Source organism: Arvicanthis niloticus, chromosome 3, assembly GCF_011762505.2.
Source record: "Arvicanthis niloticus isolate mArvNil1 chromosome 3, mArvNil1.pat.X, whole genome shotgun sequence".
In the NCBI taxonomy this organism is placed as follows: Eukaryota; Metazoa; Chordata; class Mammalia; order Rodentia; family Muridae; genus Arvicanthis; species Arvicanthis niloticus.
In genome coordinates, this window is record NC_047660.1 from 60,111,755 (window position 1) to 60,126,102 (window position 14,348).

Here is a 14,348-nt window from a genome sequence, read left to right on the forward strand (position 1 = left end):
CCAGGAGTGCTTTAGAAGGCACCTTGCCTTTAGTCTGCTTTTCCTAATGTTTTCCAATGATCAATATTAACTGCCAATCTTTGCACACAGTGCATCTGCTTGTCTCTTCCTGAAGATTTCTGGTAGTTTGTTGTCAGTTTAGTGTGGTTTTGTTTATTGATATTCTTTTCCTTTTTCGTGCGTGTGTGTGTGTGTGTTTGTGTGCATGTGATGTGCATGTATGTGTTGCATGCCTGTGGACACTTGTGTGTGCATGCATGTGGAGGCTAGAGGTTGATGTCAGGAATCATCACTGCTCACTCTTCCATCTTTTTCACCAACTCAGTCAACCCCACAGCTTTCAGTTCTGGCTAGTCCTGGTGGTCCCTGCTTTGGCTAGACCATCTCTACTGTTTATGTGAATTCCAGGAATCTTCATGCTTTCATGGCAAATGCTTTGACTGTGTTATTTCCCCAGTCCTGAGATGAATGTATTTTTAAATGTGTTAAGTTTTTAACTGGTATGTAGAAACTGTCTATATTAGTGGGGTACTTTGTGATGCTCCAGTACCTGAATACATTGTATTGAATATTTTAAAAACATTCAAGATCATATATTCTAGCATTTAAAAAGTCTACAGTTATAACTAGCTGGGAGCCAGATATACTGGTAAATATGTTGTAAAATGCAGTGTGAACATAGGTCCTGTATTTGCTGTAGGTGTCTTGCCCATTTCACCTACTGTTTGCCTATTTATTTTCTAAATGTAGCTTCTGATGAGCTATTTTAATTCTGAAAAAAAAATGTGTAACCAACTTCTCTAAGTCTCCTTTTGGTTGTTTGATTTATATCCTCTCTAAGAACTATATTTTTGTGGCTGGATTGTAGGGAGGGATTTTCTCAATTGAGATTCCCTCCTTTCAGATAACTCTAGCTTGTGTCAAGTTGACATAAACTAGCCAGCACACATGTTAATAAAATAATACCTAGCATTATACACAAAAACAGTAGTTGTGCCAAAGTAATAATTGTTTATAGGAATACAAAATTTATTTAACATTTAAAAATCAAAAGACCAACTCTAAGGCATTTTCTTAATTAACTACTGATGGGGGAGGGTCCAGCCCATTGTGAGTGGTGCTATCCCTGGGCTGGTGGTACTGGGTTCTATATCAAAGCTGGCTGAGCAAGCCATGAGGAGCAAGCCAGTATGCAACACTCCTCCATGGCCTCTGCATCAGCTCCTGCCTTCAGATTCCTGTTCTCACTGCTTTGGATAGTGTATGTTACATGGAAATGTGAGTGAAATAAACCCTTTTTTCCCCAAGCTGCTTTTGGCCATAGTGTTTCAAGAAAGTAATAATAACCCTAATTAAGACAACATGTGAACAGAGAACACTTACTTTCAAAGGATATTTGTGATTTTGTTAATGAAAGACCTTTGCTTGTAGTTTTCTTGTAGTGGGTATGAAATGGTGTTGATTCCAGACTTCTAAAATGAGTTGTTTATAAATAGTTACTATGATCTCTTCCTTATATGTTGCTATCAATCACAAATTATAACTATATTGGCTTTTTCAAATGACAAATCTCATTCCCTTAACATGAGCATATTTGATTACCATTATTGTACCTCTTAAAGAAGTTGGTCTATTCTACCTAAGAAGTAGAATTATTTTGCTTTGAGTAGTACAGTAAGGTTAAAGATGAACTCCTTGGTTTCAGATGAAATTAGTATAACCCAGGAGCCTTGGTTAGTGAACCTTCTAGAAGCTAAGTGTGGAATGAGCTACTGGGTTTGTGGGCATCGGTCGCCAAGAGCTCCTCAGAACTGAGGGATCCTCTGTCTCAGATGCCTCTGACATGGTTCTATCTCAAGTGACTGGCAGTCATTCTCACCTAGTATGCAGGTACCAATATGTTCTAGTTGTTCACTATGCACTCTTCTGTGGCACAGTGAAGGATAGCGATGTGGCTTCTTTGTAATGCACAGGAGCTACCTTCTTAAAAAAAAAGGATGTTAAATGAATTATAAACACTTTAAACTCAATTTCTATGGAGACTCTATAATCATTAACATGCAATTCTTCATCACAAAATCCACAGGGTGTGAAGTATTTAGCTTTACTGATGGGGTCGTCAAGTTCTGTTATAAAGCTAAGTATATTAAAACTTCATGCTTTGTTTTCAGTTACTGTTCTAGCAAATTCACCAAATCCCATAGAGTGTTGGATTTTTCTTCCATTTCTTCTTGTTGCTTTTTTTCACCTGTTTATATCCCAGTTGTCACTCAAGGAAAGGGACCTTTCTCTCCAGTTTTCTTTCTTGATATCACCACTGATTTCCTGAAAACTTTAAAAGATAAATCCGTTTATTATAGCTTATTGTCTCTCAAATCAAACAACCTACAGAAATAAGGAAATATTATGCCACAAGCTTTTACCTACTGGGGCTAAGCAGACAGGTCATTGTTGGGAGCTGACTCCAAGCAAAAAGTGGCTATCATCTTTGCAGCCATCTTGAGCCATATACCCTGACAAGAGACTTGTTTTCAACAGTCTACAACAGCTGAGCACACTCTGATAAACATCTTGTTTTCCCCACATATCTTATTTTGTTGTTTAGTGCCCCCAGCTGCAAGGCGCACATGGCAAAGTGCCTTCAGCTGTGTTCCCCTGCTTGTGCTTATAAATACCCAGGATTTCCTTGCAATAAACGAGACTAGAGACTTGACCACACACCCTGTCTTGTCTTCATTCTTTGCATCTCTTGTCCCTCCATCCCCACTCTCTCTCTTGGTAGACCCTGACTGGCGGACTGGAGCGGGATATAGCGACCCCCAAGTGTGGGGCAGTGTGGTCTGAAACATAGTGGCCCCCAAGTGAGGGCCAGTATGGACCTCAACAGGTCATTATGACTGGGATTATTTGAATAAAAGGGCCAACTGTCATTGTCTTCCCTGAGGGTAATCTTGGTCTGCCAGGAGGTCAACCTAGTTGAAGCCTGCCAGGAGTTTAGGCTCCTCTTGATGAAGGTGACCAAGAAAATAGTGGAATAATGAGGAAAAGAAAGCAGAATGAAGAATTCAAGAGAGAGCAAGTACCAGGCCTCATCAATGATTCTTGAGAGTATTAACAGGGCACTCAGTCTGCAAGCTCAGGACTGGCTTAGTAAGTTTCATCTCCTAAGCTGCAGGATTCACTACCCAGCCTGGTACACAGAGGTTCCATGTAAAGATCTGATTTTGAGAAAAAAATGCATCCCCAAGCACACAGTATTCCAAGGACATATCATTGGAATAACCAACACTTTTGCTTCCTTTATGGTTGAGTACCATTCTAGTCATTTGATGGGCTACCCACCTGCTTCCTAAATCTTTATAAACACACACACACACACACACACACACACACACTCAAATGGAAAGCCTTTGTATAACCATCTGTTCACATATAAAAACAAGCCAGACCCTATGTGGAAATTAATGGGAAATACACACCAGGGCCTAGAGTGGAGAAAAAAAAAAAAAAAAAATATATATATATATATATATATATATATATATATATATATATATATATCTGGAACAGTGTACCGAAGATTAAGTCCTTACCATTTATCCAAACAAACTTGAAGTGAATGGTCCAGGATCTTATTTGAAACAGTCTTCTGGGCCATGTTCTATCAGTCAGACACATCTCCATGGAAAGGTCATTCGCTGATTGCTACTCTCTTCATTCCTTTTCCTTCAGTGGTTGTCATTTGCATATACATTAGGCGTGCATGGTCTTATACGCTGGAGAGCTAAACCCTCTGGTTCATTCCCTACAGTTAAATACAAGAGAAAATATATGACAAATGTTTTTGGATTATACCAATATCCTTTTTCCTTTCCCTATGATATGGAATCCTACAAGACATATCTTTCACATGAGAGTGGGGAAAGCTGCTTTGCTTTGGTTTTATTGCTTAAATGTAGCTATAACCATCTACTAAAAGCAAATATTGTTTGTTTCATTTATTGTCTGACAGTGACTATGGGAAGATAATAATACTTCTGAAAATTTGTGTGTTAACATTTGTATAAATTTCAGACATTTGGCATTTGATATTTTCTGATCAACAATGTTTAAATTAATATCTTTTGGAGATTCTGTGTCTGCATAGCAATCGTTGCAACGAAATTGATGTTTATTTTACCAGCCCTGAGTACCCAATACTATTTGATATTTATGATATTGTTTTCACTACTTTAATACTATAAAATATTTTTAATATAAAGATGTAGCTAAATACTCCACATAGAATAAAAGGACACTGGATAAGCCTTAATAGGAGAACAATTGCTTCTCTTACTGGAGCCCACGGTACTGTGGGGGTGACATGCTCATTGAAGCTGAATTTTCATGCCATCTTTAGCCTCAGCAAGCTGTCACCATCAGCTTCAGATTCCTCCCAGCACCCTCACTGTCCACTATCCAAAGCAGCCCTCCATAGGTCAAGCCTGCTGCTAGGTTGATAGGCATTCCACTGGGGCTGGTATGCTCCTTTCACAGCAAAGTAAGCTGGCAATCTTGCTGCCTCCAGTGTCTACAGGAAGGGCCTCTAGTACCCTAAATGGGTGCTTCCCTAAAGCCTCTCCCTGGGGGCAGACTGTGTAGTATCTTGGAAACTCAGGCCTACAGATAAGCGAAAGACTTGGAGTTCCTTGGGATAGAATGTGGTCTGAGCTTACGTGATTCTTGCATACCTCAAGCATCTGTGCAAAAATATTTTCAGCAGAAGGAAGGAAAGTCACAGTGGCTGCTTTCATATTCTACAGAGATGACCCTGAACTTAAATTCATATTCCAGACATTATCTTAAAGTGCTTTATGGAGAATAGATATCTCCTCCTCCTCCTCCTCCTCCTCCTCCTCCTCCTCCTCCTCCTCCTCCTCCTCCTTCTCCTCCTTATTCTCCTTTTCTCATTCTTCTTTTTATTTTTTTGGCTGTATGTGTGTGAGGTTTGCTGGTGTGTGTGTCTATGTACCATATGTGAAGTGCCCATGGAGTCCAGAAGAGGGCACTAGATCCCCTGAAACTGCAATTACAGACAGTTATGAGCTACCATATGGGTCCTGGGAACTGAACCCAGGGTCCTCTGGAAGAGCACCCAGTGCTCTTGACTGTTGAGCCATCTCTCCAGTCAAGATCATGTGTTCTTAGTTTTCTAGCTTGACTTCAAGATTTTTAATATTTAGACACATAGAAGGGGGATTTCTCTCCACACTCTTACCGTGGACTTCACATATGGAAGGTCCCAATTGTTTTTGAGAACATATATTTCATCCATAGCAAACTTCTCAACTCTTCTAAATTCAAGTTTTAATTTCAAACCTAATTTAAACTTTACAAGATGAGGTTGGCTTACTTAATTTCTTTTAAGTCTAATGCCTAGAATGTTATTCTACATCTAAAGAGGCACTTGTTAAATATATTAATTATGAGGATGTGGAATCTGTGTCTCTGCATTACTGGTAGACAAAGATTTAGGGCAGGTGAGAGGGGAAACAGATTTAGGGTTGGGAAGTGAATAAGGGCCATTGTGTTGAAGCAGAGTAAGTATTCAATGGCATTGAGCTTGTGCTAATTTAATATCTAAGAATATTTATTGAATATTTGTCATATACCATGTGTGTTTGAGGTAATATCTATGAATGAATAGAGGAGATCCCCTAAGGCTTCCATGCCAGCACAGTAGGGAGATAGTTAACAATGGCCACTGACACATAAAGCTTACTATGTTTTGATATGTTTTGAGAAAGGAGACAATATTTCAGAAAAAGGAGAGGGGATGTGAAGGTTAGGGAGAGGAATGGGATATATCCTGCAATAGATGGGTGGGGGAAGGATACACAGAGAAGGCAACACTTGAGAGTCTTTAATATAGTGAAGGCTTTAGCTGTCCGGATGTGGAGGGAAAGACTATCTCTGGGAGTGGGTCAACCAGTTCAAAGACCACAAGTTAGGAGTGGGCCAGGACAAGCTGGTGATGATTGTGTGATTGGTAAGTGGAAGGAAATGACGGAAGTGGAAGAAAGAGGTCTGAGGAGGGGTTGTACCACAAAAGTTGTGAAGACTTTGGGCTTTACTTTGAAGGCTATGGGGTGGCACAAAGTAGTTTTGAGCAGGGGGTAGCCTCTGTCTTTCATTCTTTCAAAGATCAACTCTGGTCACAGGATTACTGAACAAAGAAGCTAAAGACACAATCAGTGTGCTGGCTAGTTTTGTGTCAACTTGACACAGATAGAGTCATCTATGGGGCGGGTACCTCAATTGAGAAAATGCCTCCACTAGATTGGCCAATGGGGAAGCCTGTGGCGCATTTTCTTTATTGGTGATTGATGTAGGAGGGCCCACCTCACTATGGCAGTGTCACCCTGGGTAGGTGGTCCTAGGTTGTATAAGAAATCAGACTGAAAAAAATCAGAGAAGCAAGCCAGTAAGTATCACTTGTCCATGGACTCTACTTCAGCTCATGCCCCCAGGTTTCTGACTGGAGTTCTTGCCCTGGCTTCCATCAGTGATGAAGTCTGACCTGAGGGTTGCATGCTGAAACAGAATCTTTCCTCCCCAAGTTGCTTTTGGCGTTGGTGTTTTATCACAGCAATAGAAACATTAGACAATCAGTAAGAATAGTACTACCTTTTTGGGAGGCCATTTGACTTATGTATGAATAGAGAATGACTACAGCAGTGTGTATAGGAGATGCAATAAACCATCAAACTTTGTATATATGGCAAAAATATGACAAGTAGGGTTCCTACCAGATGGGATTTAGAGTAGGGCATCTGGTACACCATCTCATTGAGAAGGCTCAACTATCTGGCAATTCATTTCTAAAACACAAGACTTTAACAAATAATTGTTGTTTTTAATATTTAAAAGTACATGAATATGTATATGAGTATGTAAAATATATGTAACATAAAATTACAAGTAAAGCTAGAAATAATATAGAATAACAAAATTATAACTTTAAAATTTTGAAACTGATATCAATAAGGGAGATATATTTCATTGAAAGAATAAGAGTTTAACTAGGTAAAATAGTCACAAAACACTGTTTTTTTCCTCATATTGTAGATAAAGTTCAGAGATGGATCTGAGATTTGGAAGTAGTGACCAGAAATATCATTCAATAAGAAAGAAAGGTGTTTCCTGAATGCAAGATGAAGATCAGAGGAACAGGTTACAGGCTAGACAGCCTGGTAAGCATGCTGGGAATCAGAGCTGAAGGGTTTGAGATTTGGACTTGGATTTTGTATGTATTTCCTTTTAGTCTTTAACAAGGCCAAAAAAGGAAGAGAACTTCTTTTCTTTCTGACAATAAATAAAGCAAAACATAACAACTGTCAGAAACAACTCAAGGGACTATTTATTTAGAATCACAGTTTCACAGTTCCACGACTATGTGACCCTTTGCTTGGGCAGAGCATCATGGTGGGAGAAACGTGTGCTGGAGGAGAGTGGCTGACTCCATTATAGGAGAGAAAGACATTTGGAGGAGAATTTGTAACATACAGAGACATGAGACCAATGAACAGTTTCTTCCAAATAGGCCCCACTTCCCAATATTTCCAAAGCTTTGCAAAATGGAGCCACCAAGAAGCAACTGTTTAACACATGGACCTGTGTGCGTCCTTTATATTGTACCCATATTCTCATGGGTCATGAGAAGCAAGAATACCATATGTAAGTGCAGAAAGCTTGGTGGGCACTTTGTGCCTACACTGGGTTGATGCTGTATTTCTTCTCAGAGAGGCACTCAGCCCTGTGCTAATCATCCCCACAGCTGAGGCCCTCACAGATCTGCTGTGAAGACAAATGACCTTTTCACAGAAGGATAGCTAACAAGCCCATCACAGGAAGAGCGCCTGCCACCTAGACATCAACTTAGAGGGAAAACTAGGGGGAATGTTAGCATGAGTAGCCAGGGAAGAGAATAGGATTTTGATGTAATATGATGTAGTATAATATTGCAGTATAGTATAGTAGTATAGTATAGTATATATCTAATACAACCAATTTACTTTTTTGCCTTTATTTTTCAACCCTAGGACCGAAACTCCAGGCATGGTGCATGCCAAGCAAGTACTCTGCTACACAGAGCTATATCCCAGACCTTAGGCACATCTTTTATGATTAGAAAAACAACACTTTATTATGCTGAAAATAATGAGCATTTTTAAAAGGTAAAAATTTAAGGAAAAAGATGGTCTATGGTTTTACCAGAGAGCTTGGGCCTTTAGAGAAACTGAAGTGATCACTGAGCACATAGGTTGCTGGGCCGCCAATGCTTGTGAGAGTGGCTCCTTGTAGCTATATTTTGGCTGAATTAATTAGTCTGTTTTGACTGCACACATGGAGTGGAAACCACCTTCACTTTTAAGAGTGTTCTTGCCCAGCGCTTTCTTCTGTATTCAGCACACTTTATTATGCCAAGGCAGCCCAGTTTGGTCTCACAGCCTTCTGTTCTTCCATGGAATAGCCACAAATAGACACGACATACGCAAGCACCCAAATCATGCATCTGGATTTCTGATTTAGCTGAAAGATGTGTAAAAATGCGTGGAACCACATCTGAAGAAGGAAAAGAACACTTTTTCCCCAACCATCAGTGTGATTTATGATCCCTGAACTGTTTCCCCAGCCCTCATTTGAAAATTGGCTTGTGCAAGAATGGAAGAAACCCAGATCTGAGACTCTGGAGTGCTTGGAAAATGGGTATTAGTGGATCAAATGCTTGGCATGAGCTCTGCTGTCAGCACCTCAGGTGTGTAATGCATTTCAAATTTTCAAGAGATGACTTTGATTTTGACATAATTCACACTCAAGTATTTCTTTAGATCGGTCTGAGTAATAGCCAAACACAAAGAAAGATATTACCTGGAATGAGTTACAATACCCTTTCCAATATTTCCAACTAAAGCTAATAGGAATGTAATTTTTCCATGGCTCTGATAAATACAAACTAAAAAAAAAAAAAAAAAAAAAAAAAAAAAAAAAAAAAGAGAATGTTTTAAATGATCTTATCCCTGGTACGTGCCAGGATGACAAATAGAACCCAACCTTCAATAGCACATAATGATGTTTTGAAAACAGACAGTGGGGGAAAATGAAGGTTTCTTGTGCACTTCTTTTGCAGTGTGATGTGTTGGACACATAGTGCATGTAAGGCTTGTGTCTAAACTCTCCCAACCCACAGATTCACAAGAATGAAAAGGCATTCCTGGACTCCAATGTGAAATTCTTTCTCCTGTAACAGAGCCATCCTCTCTAACACTGGTACAGTACTTGTAAGAACAACTGCATGCTACCCATGTTTAGAACTGGTCACCAGGAGGAATATTTCCTCCTTTTCCAGTAAGTAGTCAACGTGGTGGAAGAGTGGTCTAGCCTGCCTTTCATCTAAGCCCAAGAACACTAGCTGATCCAGGGATGCATTTCTAAAGACTCTCAGTGGCTCAGGTATTTGTGGCTCCAAACCATTTTTTTTTTTTTATTAAACAGAAGCACCACTTAAGGTTTTCAGGCTCCCGTCAAAGCCTACGCTATGGTGGTGGCATCTTGTATCTGGACGATGGCTGTTCAGTTATGAGAAAGTGAGAAGTAAGTTTAGGAGAGATGATCTGAGGTACAGTGTGCACATGTGAGAACACACAGCATTCTCCCAAGCATTGCCACAGCCCAGTGGTGTGGCAATTAATTCCACCTTAACCTGTACCTTACCTGTGCAATAGCTGGCTTTCAAACACTCCCAAAAGCACATCCCCTTTTTATATAGCAACTGGGTATCCCAACTTCCCTCACATTAGTAAGTCCAATCTCTGGCCTTCTAATAACTTGAACCTTAACCTCATGCTATCAGATATTCCTGGTGAGCTGTAATAGTCCTTTCACGAGGAGCTGATAGATAACCAAAAAGACCAGTCTGGGGCCATACTGGCCCCATTAATCAATTGATTCTTTCAGAGACACCTTAAGTCTATTTAAAATTGATTCAGAAGAAATGTCCTAGTGAAATGGCATGGTATCTCTGACTTCATGGCACATGATAGTGTACAACCAGGCCATTCTTTCCTGTATGGACAAAGGGTGCACACTGGGCTGACATCTATAAACTTACTGTATTGTAAGATAAATGCTAGAAGCCTGCAAACATTTACAGTAATCACATTTCTAGGTTACTATATTTCCACAAAAACAAGCTTCTAAAATAAGGTGTCATAAGCTCACATATTGAAGTGACAAGTAGGATGGCCCCTCCTGCACAGGACACTGACTACAGCTTTCCTAGGGCCACCTCAGCATCATGGTTAATTTATACACATGCAGGAGAGCGGCAAACACATCTAAGCCCATTAGTCAGGGTGATTACAGAGACTCAGTCTTTGCTTTCTTAACTAACCTAGGTGTAATTCAAACAGAGTAAACACTTTTGCTACATATGTATACCACAAGGTGAGTAGGTCCATGCCTAAGCTGAGAAGCACACCCGGGGTTCTAAAGTATACTCATGAGCTAGGGGTGGAGCTGAGTGGCAGGGGCTTGCCTAGCATTTATGAGACTCTCAGTTCTACCCTTGGGATGGCAAAAGTGGATGAATGAATGGATGACTATGCAAACAAGGAACCAAGGAGATGGCTGAATGAGTCAGAACACTTGCTTTCTTGCTTAGGACCTGAGTTCAAATCCTAGAACCCATGTACATGGGTGTAACCACACTTCGGGGTGGGAAAGACGTAAGACAACTGCTGAGTTACCAGCTTAGCTCCAGGTTTAATGAGAGACCTTGTCTTAAGGGAATAGGTAGAGAGTGATCTAGTGGGATGTCTGGCATCTGCATATTACACAGGCGCATACACCATACACATACCATTCCCACAACAACACATACAAACACACACATGCACAAAAACACATACACACACCACACACATCACACTCATATACAAACATACACACAACAAATCACACATGCGTTCCACATAACACACTCATATAAACACATACACAACAAACACACGCAACAAAATACACACATGCCTCATACCACACTCATACACAAAGACACACACACACAAAACACATATGGGTACTACACATCACATTCATACACAAACACAACACATATACACAATACACATACATAACACAGCACACATTTATATACACACACCAAATACATACACCAAACACAGCATACATACACAATACAATACCCCCCACCCCACACCCACACACACAGAGCAAGAACGAGAAGAGAGAGAGAGAGAGAGAGAGAGAGAGAGAGAGAGAGAGAGAGAACAAAAATAGAAAAGCAAATAAAAGACCCAGTAGGATTCAATGCTTGAACTGGACTTAACCTAATGAGTGATGCTTTTGCTTTTCCCCCATAACTGCTTCTGTTGCAGTCAGCCCACACAGTCAGCTCACACAGCCCACACAGTCAGCCCACACAGTCAGCACACACAGTCAGTCAGTTCCCACTCTCGAAGAATCTGCAGTGGTGCTGGGCAATGATCACTACAGCAGGAGATCCAGCAAGTCTCCTGGGATGACAAATATGCCTCTCACCCTGTGACACACTGAGTGTGGTCAACAATGTATTGTCAGCAGTGCTAACAATCTGAAGAACATTCATTTTGTGTTTGCCGTTTTCCAAATCCAGGTGTGTGTGGAGAAAACAAAACAGTTCATGCCTTCTGGGATCTGGACTGATGCTCACAGCTGGGCACTGATGCTTTTTGTTCAAATACAAACTACTCTGTGACCATGGAAGAAACATTTTGTAAGCAAGTCAGACTGCAGAAAGACATGTCGGCTATTAATGCCACACCACGTGATCAGGTACCCCCTATCCTGCCCACTACTAACATGTTCAATCACAGTCACCTCCATTTGCTGTGAACATCCTCTTTGAAACAAGTTTTCAATTCTTTGTATTCTTCCTCCAGTCAATACAATAAGTCTATTGCATGTAGCTTTTGCTACCCTGCCTAAGCTCCAGAAACAGGCTGCCCTATCAGCCCCCCATTTGGCTTCCTGAATTCACAGATAAAAGACACAGACACACACGTTACTCATTATTCTGTAATTTTTAATTGGATGTTTTATTTATTTACATTTCAAATGTTATTCCCTTTCCTAGTTTCCCCTCTGCAAATCCCCTATCCCATATCCTCTTACTCTGTTTCTATGAGGGTGCTCCCCCACCCACTCACTCACTCACTTCCACCTTACTGCCCTAGCATTCCTCTTCACTGGGGCATCAAGCCTTCACGGGACCAAGGGCCTCCCCTCCCATTGATGCAAGAAAAGGCTCCTTCAGCTCCTTCAGTCCTTTCCCTAACTCCTCCATTGGAGTCCCTGTGCTATGTTCGATGGTTGACTGTGAGCATTCATATCTGTATTTGTCAGGATCTGGCAGAGCCTCTCAGGAGACAGCTGTATCAGGCTCCTGTCAGCAAAGCACTTCTTGGCATTCACAATAGTGTCTGCGTATCGGATGGATCCCCAGGTGGGGCGGTCTCTGGGTGGCCTTTCCTTCAGTCTTTGCTCCATTCTTTGTCCTTGTATTTCCTTTAGACAGGAGCAATTCTGGGCTAAAATTTTGGAGATTGGTGTGTGGCTCCATCCCTCAATGGGGGGAGGCATGCCTAACCTCTGAATATGGTCTCGACAGGTTCTCCCTTCCCTTTGTGGGGTATTTCAGCTAATGTCATCCCTATTTGCCTTCTGACACAATTGTTGGGGGCTACTTATTGCTCTGATCAATATTCTTAGCTCCGCACCTCTTCATCTGCTCTCAACGTTAGTAGCTCGGATACCAGCTAAATAAACATCCTGAAGCATCCACCTGTAGGAGTGGCCACAGGCATCCACTACTCCAGAGATCTCACATGGCCACTTGGCTTTTCTCTCTCCAAAGCATGGCGAACTCTGTCTCTCCTCTCCTTGCATCTGTCTCTTGCCTCCAGAGACTTGGAAGTCCCATCTATTCCTTCCACCCAGCAACTGGCCCATGGTTCTTTATCAAGAACCAATTGGGAAACAGGACCTTAGCACCAGAACCACCTCTACATAAATCCTTTCTAATAGCCACTCATGGTGCATGTTTTTCCTCACAATAACTATATGAAGCTAGCTTACTGCTGCTGCCTTCCAATAAGCTTTGGGTAGAGGCAGGGAGAAAATTCCCTCTCTTCCCTAAGAATGAACCCTGGGAATTCCCATTATGAAAAAGGAGGGCTGGATTTTCAGTCTGAGATTGGATAGGGCCTCTGGTGGTACAGAAAGGGCCAAGGGCAGGGCATGTGGAAGCTGAGGCCTCTTACAAAGAAAGATAGATACCTCTATAGGATGCTCTGGTTCTTACTTATCCTCTTGTGGATTGTCGTCCTCCTGTGATAAGAAACCACTTTTTAAAAGTAGTTCCAAACCACAACTCAAGTGAGTTGTGAAAAATGCTAAATTGGTTCAGAAAAGCAGTTGCAATGTATTGGGAATTTATGAGATTTCAAAAGAGAAAGGTCAGGAAAAATGAGAAGGATGCTCCCAGGGAGATCTCCATGGTTCCCTGAAGAGTTTCCCATTTTTTGAAATCGAAGCTCACAAAAGTGTCTCTTATCATTTTAAAAGCATATTGAGGAACCCACAAAAGAGCATTTCTAAGAAAACAGAAATGACTAACACTTGCTCTCCTAAAGCAAGGTCATGTGGAATAGAACATCAGGACCAAAATGATGGTATTTCTGCAGCAGCATTCTGTGGCATCTAGGACATGCCAGCCATGAAGGTCTTCTCTAGGATTCAGTGAAGACTTACAATTGGGAGTGCCTTCTCCTATAGTATTTCTTTTTTGTCATTTATTATTTATATATTTACCTTACATCCTGATCACAACACCCCTACCAGTCTTTCACTCTCATTGCCACTCCTCAACCCCTCCCCTTCTCTAAGAGAGTGGAGGCATCCCTGGGTAACCCTGGCACATCAATTCACTGCAGGACTAGGTGCATTCTCTCCCACTGAGGCCAGACAAAGCAGCCTCGTTAGGTGAACAGGATCCACAGGCAGGCATTGAGTCAGGGACAGCCCCTGTTCCAGTTGTTGGGGGGCCCACATGAAGACCAAGCTGAACATCTGCTACATATGTGTGAGTTGGGGGGCTAAGTTCAGCTCATGTATACTCTTTCGTTGGTGGTTCAGTCTCTGGGAGCCCCCAAAGATCCAGGTTAGTTGATCCTGTTGGTTTTCTTGTGGAGTTCTTATCCCCTTATGGTTCCTCAACCCTCCCCCCAACTCTTTCACAAGTCTCTGAG